Genomic DNA, 17687 nt, shown 5'->3' on the forward strand with positions numbered 1-17687 from the left:
GCCTGCTAAATCCCGGGCAATGAAAAAGGAGTCACGCCAAACTATTAAAATCACGTTTTATGAACACCTGCCCACATCGACAGCTGCTCTAATAAATTGTCTGTGTCAACTCACTTTTATAACATTTATTCTACACAATAACCACGTAAAAAAATCTACTCAAATAAATTGCATTAGTTTTATTCAAAATATACAGTTATATAAAAACTGATATATTTTAAGTAAAGAGGAAGCAAATTTTATTTTTTTGGTATAAAACAAATAAAATTAACTAGATTGCAATTATTTAAAGTAGATAGAACCAACTTTGTGAGTGTAGCACTTTTTACAGTGTAGTTCTCTTGATTTGTTTTTGTAATAGTTTTTTTTTATTATTTTACCAATTACTATTGTTCATTTGAGACTAATTAACTTACTTAGATGTGTATTTAATGTAATTGGTTTGATGTTAATTGTGCATGATATTTATTATGTATAATAATAATAACAACAACAACAACAACAACAACAACAATAATAATAATAATAATAATAATAATAATAAGATACTAAGGCATGCGCCGATCCCAGTATTAAGGATCAGGTCAATATGTTAAAATACCATGGACCGATACTACTTAACAGTAATTCACTATGTGGATGGGATTTGTTGTCCTACCTGACTTTAATGTGTTAATGGATTAGTTAATGTATTATATATTTATAGCTTAGTCCTTATAAACAATCAGTTTATAAAACACATTATTAACAAATTTATACTGAAGAATAAAACAAATACACAATATGATCCTTGCATAATGATCACAGCGAAACAAGCTAGTGCTCAATTTCATTATTACTTAAATGTCCATGCTTAATCAGTAATCCGTAAGGTCTATCGATTTACAGGGTTATCAACACTGTGTGTATATTTTTGGCCCTTCGTTAAAGATTTTTGTGTTCATCCTTGCTACAGGCAAAAAATAAAACCTTTTAAATGAACTGCTTTCACTGAAACCAAATGTAAGAACTCCGAATCGGTATTCGTTAAGTACACAAATTAAAATACTCATACTCATATCAATTGTAAAAAGTGGTATCGTTTCATCCCTAATAATAATAATAATAATAATAATAATAATAATAATAATAATAATAATAATGAGAGCCTACCACACTTTGCAATCTACTTTAAATGTAAAGCTTATTTACATTTAATAAATGGTATTGTTGATCTTTTCTGTAGTTTTGATACAAACAGAACTATTGAAATGTGGTATTTCTTGATGTATTAATGATTTGTTTGATGTTCTATATTAGAGATGTCCAAAGTAGTGCTTGTGGGCGAAGTTTGGCCCATTGTAACATTTGATTTGACCCACCATTCCATCTGAGAAGAGATTGAGAAGGATAGAGAGGGTTGGGGCGAATGGCTTCAAAAAGATCATGATTTCAAATTTGACGAAACCTTCTTTTGTTAGTTTGTTTTATTGCTGAGCTACAAAAAAAAAAAAAAAAAAATGCTAACTGAAATGAATTAAATGTTATAAATGAATCTGATTTTTTTTTTATCAGATAGAAGACTATGCAGAAGACATTGGTGAGTAAATCAAGGCAAATGAGATCGTTTTTAACTTTAATAAGTTAATTTTAAAATGTAAAACATATATGCTGTATTAGTCAATAAAAGCAATGTTTCTAGTTATTTTTGAATAAATTAGGAAATTATCCATGGCAACTAATTTTATATATTTAACTATATTTACAACTTGCCTCAATAAAGTTTGGTTTTTGGTTGTTGCTACATCAGATAGCCTACGGTTCGGCTGGAAGTTAATGAAAACTATTTATATTATTCATTAAATTTCCCATTAATTGTGTTTTATTACTACCCCCTACCCAACCCCAACCATCACAGTACTGTAAAAATATTAATTATTTTATACGGTGTCATAAAAAATACTGCTATACTGATGTGCATATCCACAGTTGTATTCTAACTAGACTTTACGTTTGTTTTTAGAACCTAATAAAAAAATTTGGGCACCCCTGATCTATATCTAATTAAGCACGTTTTAGTTTTTTACAGAAAAAAAAGATGTTTGCAGATTAAATGATCAGTGCACTGGTGCCCTCTGCTGGACTATAGCAACAAATCATTACTAAATCTTGAAAAATTATTAAAACCAAAAGTAGTAGGCCTATATGTGAACACTGAATGTATGTATTAAGGCTAATTCCATAGGCTATTAGTTTATTGCTTAAGATGAGCAACATACATAGCTACATAAATTGTTTTTAAAAACGTAGCAAAAAGTAATAACATCTGACAGCATTAAATTTGTTAGCTTTAAACTAATGTATTCATTAAAATCGAATCAGCAGAAACATCGTCGAAAAAAGCCTAAAATTGATATGAAACCTTTGATCGTGGACTGTAATTTGTTTTAAAAACTCATTATAAAAGGTGAACGAGAGGTAAAGAGATCTCACCCTGGTATAATCAGCGAGGTTAATGCTTAAATGTTTGGAGAATCGCTTGTAATATTGCTAAACAGTTGCTCATTAAGTTGTAATTAAGTCGGTTTCTATTTGAGGAGCTGAAGTGAACGTGAGGAGCAGGAATTTTCAGGACATTAGCAAGATTGCTATTCATCATCTTCAGCTGCGGGCAACACTTCATCAGCCGTATTGTATGATTGGCTCCTGACCCCCGCTCACTCACCTGATTGGCTGGAAGCTTCTATATGCTATATTCTGATGTGGCCTCTGGATTCAAGCCCAGTGACATTTGTGTGAGGCCTGGAGCTGCAGGGTGCAGTAAGAGCCACTGCCACAGGGCCACCATTAAACAAACTGCTGCAAATGTCATGTGGAGGAGCGGAGCTGAGCTGTGGTAAGGACACCCTCAAGAGTCCAGTCTGAGCCACTGACCTGCAAGTCAGAAATACAAATACATCCCATAATGATTCAAGTCACATGACAACAGATCAAACAATACAGTACTTGACAACTGTTTTATCAGACAGATATGTTATATATATAATAAACTTCTTATACTTCTTATCTTATATATAAATAAGACTATCTATCTATCTATCTATCTATCTATCTATCTGTCTGTCTGTCTGTCTGTTCCTCTGTCCGTCCGTCCATCCAGGCCATCTACTATTCCTATTCCCTACATTGATTATAATTAACTTCTATCTATCTATCTATCTATCTATCTATCTATCTATCTATCTATCTATCTATCTATCTATCTATCTATCTATCTATCTATCTATCTATCTATCTATCTATCTATCTATCTATCTATCTATCTATCTATCTATCTATCTATCTATCTATCTACTGTACATGTGGATTTTTCAGTGCCTTGCAAATATACAGAGCTTGCTTTCATTACACCCAATTACAAATCATATATCATACAATATATTCCCTGTGATATTTTTCTTATAACTGAGACACTTTTGTTGCAACATTATTTGGAAACTCCAGCCTCTAAAACATGACTGTAGGGAGCAATCGCTTTCTAAAATAAAGCATTTAGGAGCTAAATGACTGTTTGGATGTCAAATTATAGGATCGTTTGATAAAGATGGTTGTTCAAAAGTGTTTTCAGTTTATTGAGAGAAGCTTGCTTATATTTTTATAGAGCAGCAAGTGCTGTGATGAAAGGACTTCTGAGTATGACAATATAAAATATATTATATTCCAAAATAGTCAATTGTCCATCATTTTGTAAATTTATTTATACTAATTTTGACTTATAACTGGAACTTACATTTATTAATAAGAATTATCACACACATATACTGTACAAACATATATATCTTATATCTATATTTTATATGACACACACACACACACACACACACATTAATATATATATATATATATATATATATATATATATATATATATATATATATATATATATATATATATATACATACATATATATATATATATATATACAACCAATCAGTAAAGTTAGCAAGCAGGCCGATGTGCCTGTTAGTCTGATGGTTCTACATGCAATGAAAATAATCATATTTGTGAATATTTTATCAACAGGCAACAAAGCTCTGTTTCAAGCTCTGTATTACTCTAATTCAAAATACATAAAATATATGGTGCATTTTGTTTTTCATAGCTATTCCATTATATACACGAAAGTTAACTCAGAAGAAAAACAATCACACTAACAAGTACACAATGACCTCACAATTGGGCTGTAGCTGTTAATCACTAGTGCATTTTCCGGATAAACATCCCACAGTTATGTGTTCATTAATCATGTTGAGAATTAAGGAGAGCTGTGAAAATGAAGACTAAAAGTGTTCCAGGAAAGCCGAGCCTCAGTTAATGCATGAATAAGAGAAAAAGGTTCACAGCAATATTGAAGTGCTTGAATGTTCCAGTGTTTGTTCAATTAGCAGGAAGAGGAGGCTGCAGCAATTCTGGCAAATTACAACCAGCAACTCAGCAAAGTTTTTGGAAGATATTAGCTTGTTCATATTACACCCAAGTGGGTGTTTATTAATTCGCTAAACTTCTGCTTCCACAGAACAAAGCGTGGCTGCATCTACAGATATAATTGGCCTATATTTGTAAATAATGTTTTAGTGGTTGAAACATTTTGAGTGAGAAAGTGTTTATTTGATTTTTATAAAACAAGAAATTCCTACCCTTAATGGGAATTGGTCAATAGTTCCAACCTTTTATTCTATACAGATTCTGCAAGTATAAGATTTTGAAAGAACCTAAGTTATAAAAGTAATATGTTTTAATTTTTGAATGTGCCAGTATATTTTCATATATGATAATATATGAGTGTAAATATGTGCTGATTAACATAAAGATACAACATAAAAAGACATAACAAGGCATATGTGTAATTATTTTAACAATAACATCATGTAAGCATTTTATTTTTATATCTATTGCTACAGCATGGGAAAATGGGTGTGCTCATTTGTGTTGACTATCATAATATTTTTTAATTAAACCTTCTCCATTTAGAAAGCAATACACACATGGAAATATCCACATTCAAGCATTTTATAGTGGATTTAAATAGACCCTTTATGGCAGCTGCCATGACCAAAATACAATTTAGTTATTTAGTAGCCATTTCACAGTGCACTATTAGTCACATGCAGTCTCTGAAGCTGTGGGGATCTTTATTTTTTACTCATTTTGAGTCAGTGAATTGTTTACTGAGAACAGATCATTTGAATCAGTGAATTGTTGAATTATGACTAGATCATTTGATGTATTGTTGGTTGGAAACTTGCGTTGAATTATCAAGTATTTAACTGTAGACTCCCCTCTGAATGGATCATCAGAATCAGTAATATGCTAACAGTAGGCTCGCTCTGAATAAATCATTTGAATCAGTGAGATATTAACTGATTCACTCTGAATGGATCATTTGAACCAGTGAGATGTTAGCAGTATGCTTAACTCTTCTTTTAAAGGATCATTTGAATCAAATTGGTAAAAGTAGATGCACTCTGAATGGATCATTTGAGATAGTGAGATGTTAATACACTCACTCTAAATGGATAATTTGATGATGAGACGTTAACAGTAAACTTGAATCTTCTCTGAACGGATCATTTGATTCAATTAATTGCTAACAGTAGACTCTAAATAATTAATTGGAATCGGTGAGATGTTAATAGACTCACTCTGAATGTATCATTTGAATCAGTGAGATTTTAAAATAATAATAATAACAATAATAATAATAATAATAATAATAATAATAATAATAATAGACTCACTCTGAATTGATCATTTGAATCACTGAGATGTTTACAGTAGACTTGACTCTCGTCTGAATTGATCATTTAAATCAGTGAGATGTTTACAGACTTGACTCTCCTCTGAATGGATTATTTGAATCAGTGAGATGTTAACAGTAGATTTAAGTATGAATAGATCATTTAAATCATTGAGATGCTAACAGTAGACTCTCATCTCATTGGATTTTTTTGGATCAGTGAGATGTTAACAGTAGTATCTACTCAATGGATCGTTTGAATCAGTGTCATGTTCGCAGTATGCTTGACTCTCCTCTGAACGGATCATTTGAATCAATTAATTGTTATCAGTAGACTCACTACTGAATAAATCTTTTGTATTGGTGAGATGTTAATAGACTCACTTTAAATGGATCATTTAAATCAGTGAGATGTTAACATTAGAATTGAATCTGAATGGAACATTTGTTGAGTTATGACTGGATCATTTAGTGAATTGTCCGTTTGAGACTCACATTACCTGAGTATTTAACTGTAGTCACTCCTCTGAATGGATCATCTGAATCAGAGAACTGGTAACAGTAGACTCACTCTGAATGAATAATTTTAATCAGTGAGATGTTCACAGTAGACTTAATCAGTGAGATGTTAATAATAGATTTAAATAAAAACAGATCATACTGTTGACAATTTCTTCAGTTCAAAATAACCTACTCATGAAGTGTAAATGAACAAAGGAGTACAGTATTTTCCGTTGGAAATTTGTAAGGTAAAAGTTTCCTAAACCTAAATTGAAAATACAGATATTTAAAAAAGTTTTTAGGTACAGAAATTAAATTCTGTTCAAATCAAAACTGTTCCACTTATTGTAAAACAGTGTGATATAGTGGGTTTCTTTAGAAGGTGATTTAAAAAGGTATTGGTGTGCCAAAATATACTTCAGGGAAGAACTGACAACAGTAGGATTAAATAGCTTAAGCTAGTAAAGAAGGTCATCTTTAAGTTGGGCACAGATCCCAAAAACAAGGTGGAATGAACACCGAAGAACAAAAAGCCGAAAGTCCAACAAGGCCCAATCAAAGCTCTGATCTAAACCCAATTGAGAATTCAAGGCAGTGTCTGAAAAAATAAGGTGCACAATCAGTGTCTGACTAACCTGAACAACCTTGAACAAATCTTTGCAGAATATCAGGCTAAAATCACACTTGGCTGAGGTGTGAAGTTGGTACATATTGAAGTAACAGTGCTGCAAACTGATTTTTTTTTTTAATTTATAAAAACAATGTGGGAGGTGATAGCCCTTTTTAAAAGTTGAAGGCACAATAATAGTTTGTTTAAAGGAAAAGGGTGGCCAAGATATTACTGTGTTAGGAGTATTTTCTTAGTCTGATTCTGCAATTTGTTTATGGTTTCTAGTTGTATAGGGTAAAGCAGATTGCATGTTTATCTGTGATGCAGATAAAAGCTGAAACACTGTACAAAATAATATAATGTGTTTGTTTTTTTGTAAATACCGAAATATATTGAACACATACATTAATTAATTACATAATTGTAACACTATCCCCTTATACCCCACCAAGAAAAAAAATGTTTGGATTGCATTTCTTAACTCCTTATGTCGCTGGTAAACACATTTAAAGCATTTTTTCAATTAATCCCATGATTTCTAAAATATAATCAGCCTCAACCAAATGGTTGGCATGTCGGTTTATGGTAAAAGTACTGGAGTTAATACATTTACTATGGAAAAAAAAATGAAGTGTAAGACCAATTTATTTTAAAAAATATTAAAAATAAAACATTTTTGAATACCAAATCATCTTTATTTTATTAAGTATGCCATAAAATGTTTCAGATTCTTGTTTAACATGTTTTCTGTTTTTTTTTTCAATAAAACCAAAATCAAGTATAGTAGTGCAACAGGATTATGTTTGATTTTATTAGATTTATTTACTTTTATATTTTTTTTTACTTCAATGTATAAATCATTAAATATTATTTTATTGTGAAAATGTTAAATGGTATTTATGGTATTAAATTATTTAGTATTATTTATTATTACTTTTGTTGTTGTTGCTGTTAACAACATATTTTAACTTGACATTTTATTTATACAGAAGAATATTTGTTGAAATTATTATTAGTTGTTTTTATTGAATTTTTTTCCCTTTATTTATTTACTTTATTTTAATAAGGCTATTTATTTATTTATTTATTTATCATTCATTCATTTTCTTTTCAGCTTAGTCTCTTTATTAATCAGGGGTCGCCACAGCAGAATGAACCGCCAACTTATCCAGCATATGTTTTACGCAGCTGATGCCCTTCCCTTAAGGTTTAACTTGCACTGTATTTCAGTTTTTAGATTAGCATTAAGCGTATGCTTACTACAGTATACATGTATTATGTTAATATATATATGGTTGAAGTCAGAATTATTAGCCCCCCTTTGATTTTTTTTTCTTTTTTTAAATATTTCCCAAATGATGTTTAACAGAGCCAGGAAATTTTCAGTTTGTCTGATAATATTTTTTCTTCTGGAGAAAGTCTTGTTTATTTTATTTTGGCTAGATAAAAAAGCTGTTATTAATTTTTAAAACATAATTTCAAGCACAAAATTATTAGCCATTTTAAGCTATACATTTTTTCCAATAGTCTACAGAACAAACCATCATTGTACAATAACTTACCTAATTACCCTAATCTGCCTAATTAACCTAGTTAAGCCTTTAAATGTCACTTTAAGCTGAATACTAGTATCTTGAAAAATATCTAGTGAAATGTTATTTACTGCCATCATGGCAAAAAAAAAAAAAAAAAATTATCAGTTATTAGAAATGAGTTCTTAAAACTATTATGTTTAGAAACAAGCTGAAAAAAATCTCTCCGTTAAACAGAAATTGGGGGAAAAAAATAAACGGGGACAAATAATTCAGGGGGGCTAATAATTCTGACTTCAACTGTAAAATAGTAAACATAGGAACATTTCAATGTAAATGTATAAAAAATAAAATAAATATAAAATAGCAATAAACATAAATAATACTTCAATAACAAAAAACAACACAGACTTTTTTGTGCATTGTTTACAGCTAAGCAGTATGAAATTGCTTTTCTTTTTAATATTCAGAATACTGTAGCAACATGAAAGTGAGTGTCCTTCAGATATGTTTTTTTTTTGTTGTTGTTTTATATATTGTTTATATATTGTTGTGTTGTTAATATATTTTAACTTGCCATTTTTTATTTATTCAGCAGATTATTTATTTAAATATTTTTTTATTAAATTGATTCATTTTTATTTGTCAAAACCTAGTGCTCTTGTAATTGATTGTAAAGCAAACAATAATTGTTTTTATCTTATTTTTCTCCTGACCAAAATTAAAAAGTTTAAACCATGACTTTTGTGATCCGTTTACAGCTAGAAAAAATTAAGAGGTACTGGTATAAATAATCTATACACTTAAATAATTAATAGTATATATTTAACTGTATATAAAAATAAAGCTTAATAAAAAAATCAATACAAATAATACTTCCATAACAATAAAATCATTTTCCAAAATCTGATCAAAAATCTTTTTCCCAAAATATTACATAAATATGGGTGAAGCAGTGGCGCAGTAGTGCTGTTGCCTCACAGCAAGAAGGTCACTGGGTCTCTGGTTCAGTCCACGGCTCAGGAGTTTGCATGTTCTCCCTGCGTTCGTGTGGGTTTCCTCCAGGTGCTCTGGTTTCCCCCACAGTCCAAAGACATGCGATACAGGTTAATTGGGTTGGCTCAATTATCTGTAATGTATGTGAATGTGAATGAATGTGTTTTCCAGAGATGGGTTGTGGCTGGAAGGGCATCAACTGAGTAAATATGTGCTGGATAAGTTGGTGGTTCATTCCGCTGTGGCGACCCCAGTTTAATAAAGGGACTAAGCCGACAAGAATATGAATGAATGAATCACATAAATATGTCCTAAATCATATCAAATGCATCATAGATTTCCTCAACGTCCGCTTTACAAACACCAGCTAATAATCGTGTGATCATCTTAAGATAATTCTGCTAATCAGAATGAGACAGAAGTACGGTCTCATTAGTCCTTTGAGCTCCGGCAATTTGCAGCTGCATTCGCTCATCTTCCAAATATCACCCAGCAGCTGCAGACTACAGTGGGTGACCTTTCCCCCTTTCTGCAAAACCCCAGAGCATCACCATTCTGACATTTCCAGCGTTCGAGAGGACGGAGGCGTTCATGCTGTCTTATTCCAACAGAGGCCTTTGTGATATTTAGACAGGGAATGAGAACGCCTTGATCTCTGACAGATGAATGTGAGGACAGGGACCATTAAAGGTTTTAATACACTGCTATGACCTGCTTAATTAAATCCATGTCTGTCAGAAAGCCATGCTCTGTGTGCAACTTAGACACGAGTGTTTCTTTCTTTATTTTATTAATCGCTTTCAAGGTGGTTTTGGAGTATTTTAGGGCTATCTAGAGATTTATACATTCTTTTTTATGCTATGGTAAGATCAATATACTTCTACTTTATAGAACAATATAATACACAAGAACAAAAGTACAAGATATAAATCAATACGATGATAACAAGAAAAACCAAAGAAAGGGGAAAAGGAGTGAAAATGAGCAAAAACTTTTAACCTAAACACTGTTGAGAATTTTAAAGGAATATTTTAAGGCAAAAGTTTTCATACTTTTTACATTTTTGTTATGATTTTTATTGATTCTATTGTACAGAATAAATGCACAGGAAACATTAAAGTACAATATAATAAACAAGCAAAATTACAACTGAAATATTAGTACAAAGATAACGAAAGCAAAAAGGATCTTTAGGGATAATTTAAACAACCAAACTTTGGCTACTGCAAGGTCATATTGAGATTCATAAGTTTTATGACATTTTTTGCACTAATTTACACATAAAAATGCTAAAATTATAACACTCTTCAAATAAAAAATATTTGCTCGTCCAAACAAAGTATTTGGGCAGAGGTGCTCAAACTTTTTTCTTATGAAGGGCCAAAAACCAAACTTGATTAAGGGTGGTGGGCTGAAGGTAAACTGTTTTACGTTAAAGCAGTAGTCACCAAACTTGTTCCTGGAGGGCCGGTGTCCTGCAGATTTTAGCTCCAACCCTAATCAAACACACCTGAACAAGCTCATCAAGCTCTTACTACAGAAGGTATACTAGAAACACCCAGGCAGGTGTGTTGAGACAAGTTGGAGCTAAACCCTGCAGGGACACCGGCCTCCAGAACCGAGATTGGTGACCCCTGCATTAAAGTAATACAATTAAACTTCCTAATTTAAAAATATTTAGAAATATATAAAACATATACTTTAATTGTATCAATAATTATACATATTTTTACATTTTATAACATACTTCTTATAATAAAACCATAAACAATCTCATTTATAACACAATGGAGTTCATTATTTTTTTTAATTTACAAAAAGAATACATTTTACTTGAAAGTGGAATATATATGTGTCAAAATAGTGTTTTTAAAAAATGCCACACACTGTCAACAACCAAAAAAGTGTTTTAGGTTTTTCTACCCTTGACCCTTAAATCTGGTAAGTTAACATTTAATTAAAACATTTAATTTAATTTTTTGTAGCTCAGGAATTAAATAAATTAACAAAAGGTCTGATTGAGGGATTCACCCCAACCTTCGTCATCATTTATCATCTCTTCTCTGATTGATCGGTGGGTCAAATCAAAGGTTAAATGGGTCAATTTTGGCCAGTGGGCCCTAGCTTGGGCATCTCTATTCTATGGGGAGAAATGCATTTGTAAGTAAGGGTCTATTGTGAAATTTTACAAGTTTAACCTATACAGTTGAAGTCAGAATTATTAGCTCTCCTTTGAATTATTTTTTCTTTTTTAAATATTTCCACGATGTTTAACAGAGCAAGGAAATGTTCATAGTATGTCTGATAATATTTTTTCCTCTGGAGAAAGTCTTATTTGTTTTATTTTGGCTAGAGTAAAAGCAGTTTTTATTAAAAAAAAGAAAAAAAAAGAAAAAACATTTTAAGGTCAAAATTATTAGCCCCTTTAAGCTATATATTTTTTAATAGTCTACAGACTTGCCTAATTACCCTATTCTGCTTAGTTAACCTAGTTAAGCCTTTAAATGTCACTTCCATCATTTAAGCTGTAAAGAAGTGTCTTGAAAAACATCTAGTCAAATATTATTTAGTGTCATAATGGCAAAGATAAAAATAAAACAGCTATTAGAAATGAGTTATTAAAACTATTATGTTTAGAAATGTGCTTAAAAAAATATCTCCTTTAAACAGAAGTTGGGGAAAAAATAAAGGGGCCGGGGCTAATAATTCAGGGGGGCTAATAAGTCTGACTTCAAATGTATACTATAACTTTAAAGTTTATGCTATTTTAATAGGATTTAAAAAAAAAAGACGTCAGCCATTTGCTTGAATATATTTGGGAGATAAAATAAATCCACTGAACAAATCTCTATCAACACCAGGATACTTGAATTTTCAGTTATAAACACACCTGCAGTTCCATCATGAATCGCTTGATGGCAGTGTAAGCAGGTTGACCGTGTGAGGGCAGAAATCCTGTTGCTCCTCCATTTGCATTGAGCATTTTGACTGCATCAAGTGCGTCTGACAACTTAAAGATTTACACGGCAATCAGCATGAAATAAATCACTCCAGGTCAGAAAACCGCAGCGCATATTGCCTATATTGCTTATAGTAGTAGTGCTTAGCAGAAAAACTGTAATACAAACGTTTAATCTTATTTAACAGTGATCTTCATATCCGAAAACGGGGGATAAACCGCGTGAGCTCTGGCAGGCTATAGGTATGAGATTATTAAAGATTAATAACACCATATTAAGGGGGAAATTGGTGGAAAGTGTCGCGTGGAAGTTTGTTTTACAAAATAATTTATCATATTTTGAAGTTGCTCGTGTGTGGGCGTGACAAAATATAACTGCCTTTATTTATCGAAGGTGTCACACTTAGCAGCTTTGGTTAAAGCTATGTTTCTTTTATAAAATACACTCATATAGTTCCCTAGCAACAAGAGCTGATGGCAACCGCAGTGCAGTAAATATTTGAGTATATTTTCCCTCTCTTTGCCTAAAAGACACTCGCTTTCATGTTGCTATTCTGAATACAAATAAGAGAGGCAATTTCATACTGTTTAGCTGTAAACAATACACCGAGTCTGTTTGTTTTTTTGGGACAGCACATTTTATGGGTTCAACTTACACTGTATTTCAGTTTTTAGATAAGCATTAACTCCCAGCTATGCTTAATAGTGTACATTGACTCGGAGTTGACTTATAGGGTGGCATTATCTTATCTTATGATATCTTAAAAGTGACAGAAGTGGATTATTATTATTATTATTATTAATAATTTGATATATTGACATGATGGTCTAATAGGCATACAATACTTAACATGTGCATTTACACAAGTGATTTTATTTAAACAGTATACTAAATGCAAGGTGTCTAAATAACATTTAAAACAATGTCAAAATACAAAGGCAGTTGTTATACTGCCATTCTGTGTTACAGATATATTTTGAAATAAAATAACAGTTATTTTGATTAATATGTACTTAAGATATTGAATAAAACATAGAATAAAATCTTAGCTAAAATAGCTAAATCATTTAATTTCTTCCTTGAGACATTTTTTCCTCATTAATGTACACACAGCACCCCATAATGACAGAAAAACACAGAATTTTTGAAATTTTTGCAGATTTATTTTAAAAGTAAAACTGAAATGTCACATAGTCCTAAGTATTCAGATCCTTTGCTGAGACACTCATATATTTAACTAGCATTTCTTCTGATCATCCTTGAGATGGTTCCACACCTTAATTTGAGTCCAAACTGTGTTTGCTTATACTGACTTGATTAGGAAAGTAACACACCTGTCCATATAAGACCTCACAACTCACAATGCATGTCATAGCAAATGAGAATCATGAGGTCAAAGGAACTGCAGAGACAGAATTGTGGCAAGGCAGATCTCGCAAAGGTTACAAAAAAATTCTGCTGCATTTAAAGGGTCACGAAACACCAAAACTCATTTTTTGAGCTGTTGACAGTCATATATGTGTCCCATGCTGCTAAAAACACTATATAATATATTAACATATATTTCACTAAAAGGTGAAAATTGGTTGTTTTTGCGTTATTTCGAGTAAATTCGTACTTCCGGTTTGAAACTAATTTTTGAAGCTGCGTCATGGCCATGAGATCTTAGCGTGTATTCCAGTGTGTAGACTGGACGTCTGTACCTGGGAGTGCCTTATTACGTCTCTGAGTGTGCTGCATTAATGCATGAGTAGGGCCAGACGGAATCTGCGGATGTTTTTTGCCATTTCTGCGGAGAATTTTGGTAAAAATCTGCAGATTTCTGCGGAATTATTTTGGAAGTATCCAGCAGTGTATCAAAACTAAAACCTTAACATATGAAATAAAAAGTAATCAATTACTGAATAAAAACTGAATCAATTTAGCTTTACACATTTAAAAATCTGCAAAATTCTGCGCGCGCAGATTCCGTGTGGGCCTATATAAGTAAGACTTGGTTCAAACCAATCAGCGCGCTCTTTTGTGCATCTTCATTAATATGCATGAAGACCTTTTTACCTGAAGACATTTTTACCTGTTACAGTGTTCTGACGGCAGAGAGACGCCACGTTATGTTGCTAAAACAAGCGTGCAGTGTTGCTTTTATAATTTGCTGCAATGAAGGTTTTGTTTTCATTTTCCCTCTATGAGAGCGCAGCTGGACTCACGTGTGGATTACAGTGCACGTGACGCTCGACAACAATACGTGTCTAAGGAAATTTTTTTTACCTGTGAGCTTTTCTTATCAGGAAATGGTGAAATCCGGATTTGCTGCTCGTCTCCTCTTAATAAAGGCTCTAATTTGGTGTTGATTGTCCTGTCTCTACAGATTTGTTAAGTGAGCGACCAGTGCTCTTTGTTTATTCAGACGGCAAATTTATGTTGAACTAAGTATTACACCAAGTGTAAATATGTTAGCACCACAATCAAACTTACCGTTGTGTAGGATTTTCAACGCATTTTGTGACAGGAATAACACACACGGCTTTCTGACGCAACCTGCCATGTGCATCTAAGTTTCCGGGAAATGCTGAGGGTTTTTTTCTCTCATTCGCTGTGTGGTAACAAACATTGCATGAAAAATACACGCTTAGAGCAGTTCCTTGAATCGAATATCTTATTTGTCACGAGAGGCATGAATGAATTCCCTGAATGAAAGGACCAAACTGCAGTTAAAATCCACCATTTAATAATTTGTCAAATAATTCGATTACTGATGTCCATGTAAACACAGTTACTGTCTTTCTCCCCTGTGTGTGTGTTTTGACTCTGTGAAAATCAGTGCGCGCCCAAACGGACACTCCTATTTTTATGCACATTTTTTACAGACCCTCCCTCTTTTGCTCCTGACACTCCCTCCAAACAGAGCTGGACACGCCCACTTTCCTGACTTTTTCCAAAGTAGAGGTGTGAAAACACCCTGCTGAAACAAGGGGGTTTCATGGTCTTTTAAGGTTCCTAAAGCAGGTCACACACCGGATGCATTGCTCGGCGCCGTGACATGGTGCGCACATGACAGTTAAAAGTATCGCACACGCACACATTCGCATGATATTTAACATGAAACTATTTAGATGGTGCTCTGTGGCGCAGCAGAAATATGAACAGTGTTCAGAGTCGTGGCTGGGTGGTGTGTGTACCCTGATAGAAACCTATGTTTAGTATTCTGAAATGCATGACGCTGCATGGCGTGATGCTCTTTCTGGTGTGCGAGCACAGTGGCCGCTCTAATCCTCAAATGGAAGATGTTCGGGTCAACCAGAACTCTTCTTAGAGCTGGGCCGGCCATCTGGCCAAACTGAGCTATCAGTAAGAGAAAAACCCAAGGATCACTGTGGCTAAGCTTCAGAGATGCATTCGGAAGATGGGAGAAAGATGTAGAAAGTCAACCATCACTGCAACCCTCGATCAGTTGGGGCTTTATGGCTTGGCAAATGAAAGCCTAAATGTTTGCTAAAAACATCTGAAGAACTCCAAGATGGTGAGAGATAAAAATCTCTGGTCTGATGACTTTTTGGCCTTAATTTTAAGTAGTATGTGTGAAAAAAAAAACAGGCACCCCTCATCATCTGTCCAATACAGTCCCAACAGTGAAGCATGGTGGCAGCATCATGCTGTGAATGTGTTTTTTAGCTGCAGGGACAGGATGACCGGTTGCAATCGGGGGAAATATGAATGCAGCCAAGTACAGGGATAACCTCCAGAGTGGTCAGGACCTCAGAGTGGGCCAAAGGTTAATCTTGGACAAGGACACTAAACACACAGCTAAAATGATAAAGGGGGACTTCGCAACAACTCTTTGACTGTTCTTGAATGGTCCAGCCAGAGTTCTGATTTAAACCCAATTGAGCATCTTTAGAGAGACCTAAAATGGCTGTTCACCAACGTGTACATCCAACCTGACAAAACTGGAGAGGATTTGCATGGAGGAATGACAGAGGATCCCCAAATCAAGGTGTGAAAACTTGTGGCATCTTTGCCAAAAAGACTTATGGCTGTAACAGATAAAAAGGTGCTTGAACTAAATACTAAGCAAAGGGTCTGAATGTGATAGTTCAGTATTTCTTTTTTAATGAATGTGCAAAAATGTCAACAATTCTGTGTTCTTTTCTGTTAAAATGTGGTGCTGTGTGTACATTAATGAGAAGTATTTAAATGATTTCAGCAAATGGCTGCAATATAACAATATAAGAGTAAAACATTGTAATACTTTTCTGAATAATTTCTGTACCCACTATGTTTTTTCCCCACAGTGCTAAGATGGGATTGAAAGGGCATGCGCTGCATAAAAACATATGCCAGAGTATTTGGCGGTTCTTTCCACTTACTGTGGCGATCCCTGGTCTAATCTGAAGGAAAGTAAGTGAGTGTTTCTAATAACAAAGTTATACATTTAATAAACCTTGTGAGCAGCCATGTATGAGGTGTTTTAGAGGTTATATGCAATTTTACAAAAGAACTATGGATTCAGACTATTTAGATGATCGAGTCAACTTTTTGTCTTAGTGTCTGCTAGTTTATTACCTTTGGGAATACTTGAAAAATTATTAAAACTCTTTGGTCATTTTTGAGTAATTCAATGATTATGCTAAGCTAATAGTGCTTCTGCAAGACCCTGAGATCAGCTGAATAGATTTTAAAGAATTGGTTTAAAGCACTCAACCGTTTAACTCTAGGGAGTTGTAAAATGAGCCTCTTTTTAAAGAAGTGGAGCGTTTTAAAGATTGAAGAAGAAATTTTTAAAGACTGATATATATATATTTTTTTCTTATGCCGCAGGTGACCTGTAACTGTGAACTAATTTTAAGTTATTTTTGTGAAATGCTACTTTTCTGGAATTGCAGAACAACCACCTCATATACTGTAAGTGTTAAAATGTATTTGTGTTATATGGGATTTTTTTTTTTTGCAAAATTAGCATGTTTCCATTGGATGTATTCTAAATTTTCTGTTTCATGTTGCACAGATTAAAGGGTAATCGAAAAGTATTTGATCTCTTGTGATTTCTCTCTCCTCTGTGCTATTATATATCCTTAACACACTTCACATTCCCACATAATAAACTATTTAATTAAAAATGTAATAAACATGTATTAAATGCTTCTAATGCATACAATGTCTCAAAATCCTGTCTGTAAGCAGCTCACTTGTTTTTGAGCACATATGCGAAAAGTAATGACACATGTGCACATCTCTTTCACATACCAACAAATTAAATATTAAACATACATTCATCAGAAGAGCAGGTCTTTCTTGGCAAGAGAGTAATCAAA

At 33.0% G+C, this 17687-nt stretch overlaps 1 long non-coding RNA gene across 3 annotated transcripts; it reads left to right on the forward strand.

Annotated features, from left to right (window-relative positions):
• Positions 1-12383: 12383 nt before the first annotated feature.
• Positions 12384-17402, forward strand: LOC103911739 (uncharacterized). 3 transcript variants are annotated; one of them, XR_015501098.1, is made up of 4 exons: positions 12385-12469; positions 12563-12617; positions 16668-16773; positions 17194-17402. It is a non-coding gene; the product is annotated as an uncharacterized LOC103911739 (long non-coding RNA). The 3 variants fall into 3 exon arrangements; XR_015501099.1 differs by lacking the exon at positions 12563-12617 and having other exon boundaries at positions 12384-12469; XR_015501100.1 differs by lacking the exons at positions 12385-12469; positions 12563-12617 and adding an exon at positions 14550-16369.
• Positions 17403-17687: the final 285 nt, after the last annotated feature.

The sequence above is a fragment of the Danio rerio genome, chromosome 10, assembly GCF_052040795.2.
Source record: "Danio rerio strain M-AB ecotype USA chromosome 10, GRCz13ab, whole genome shotgun sequence".
NCBI lineage: Eukaryota > Metazoa > Chordata > Actinopteri > Cypriniformes > Danionidae > Danio > Danio rerio.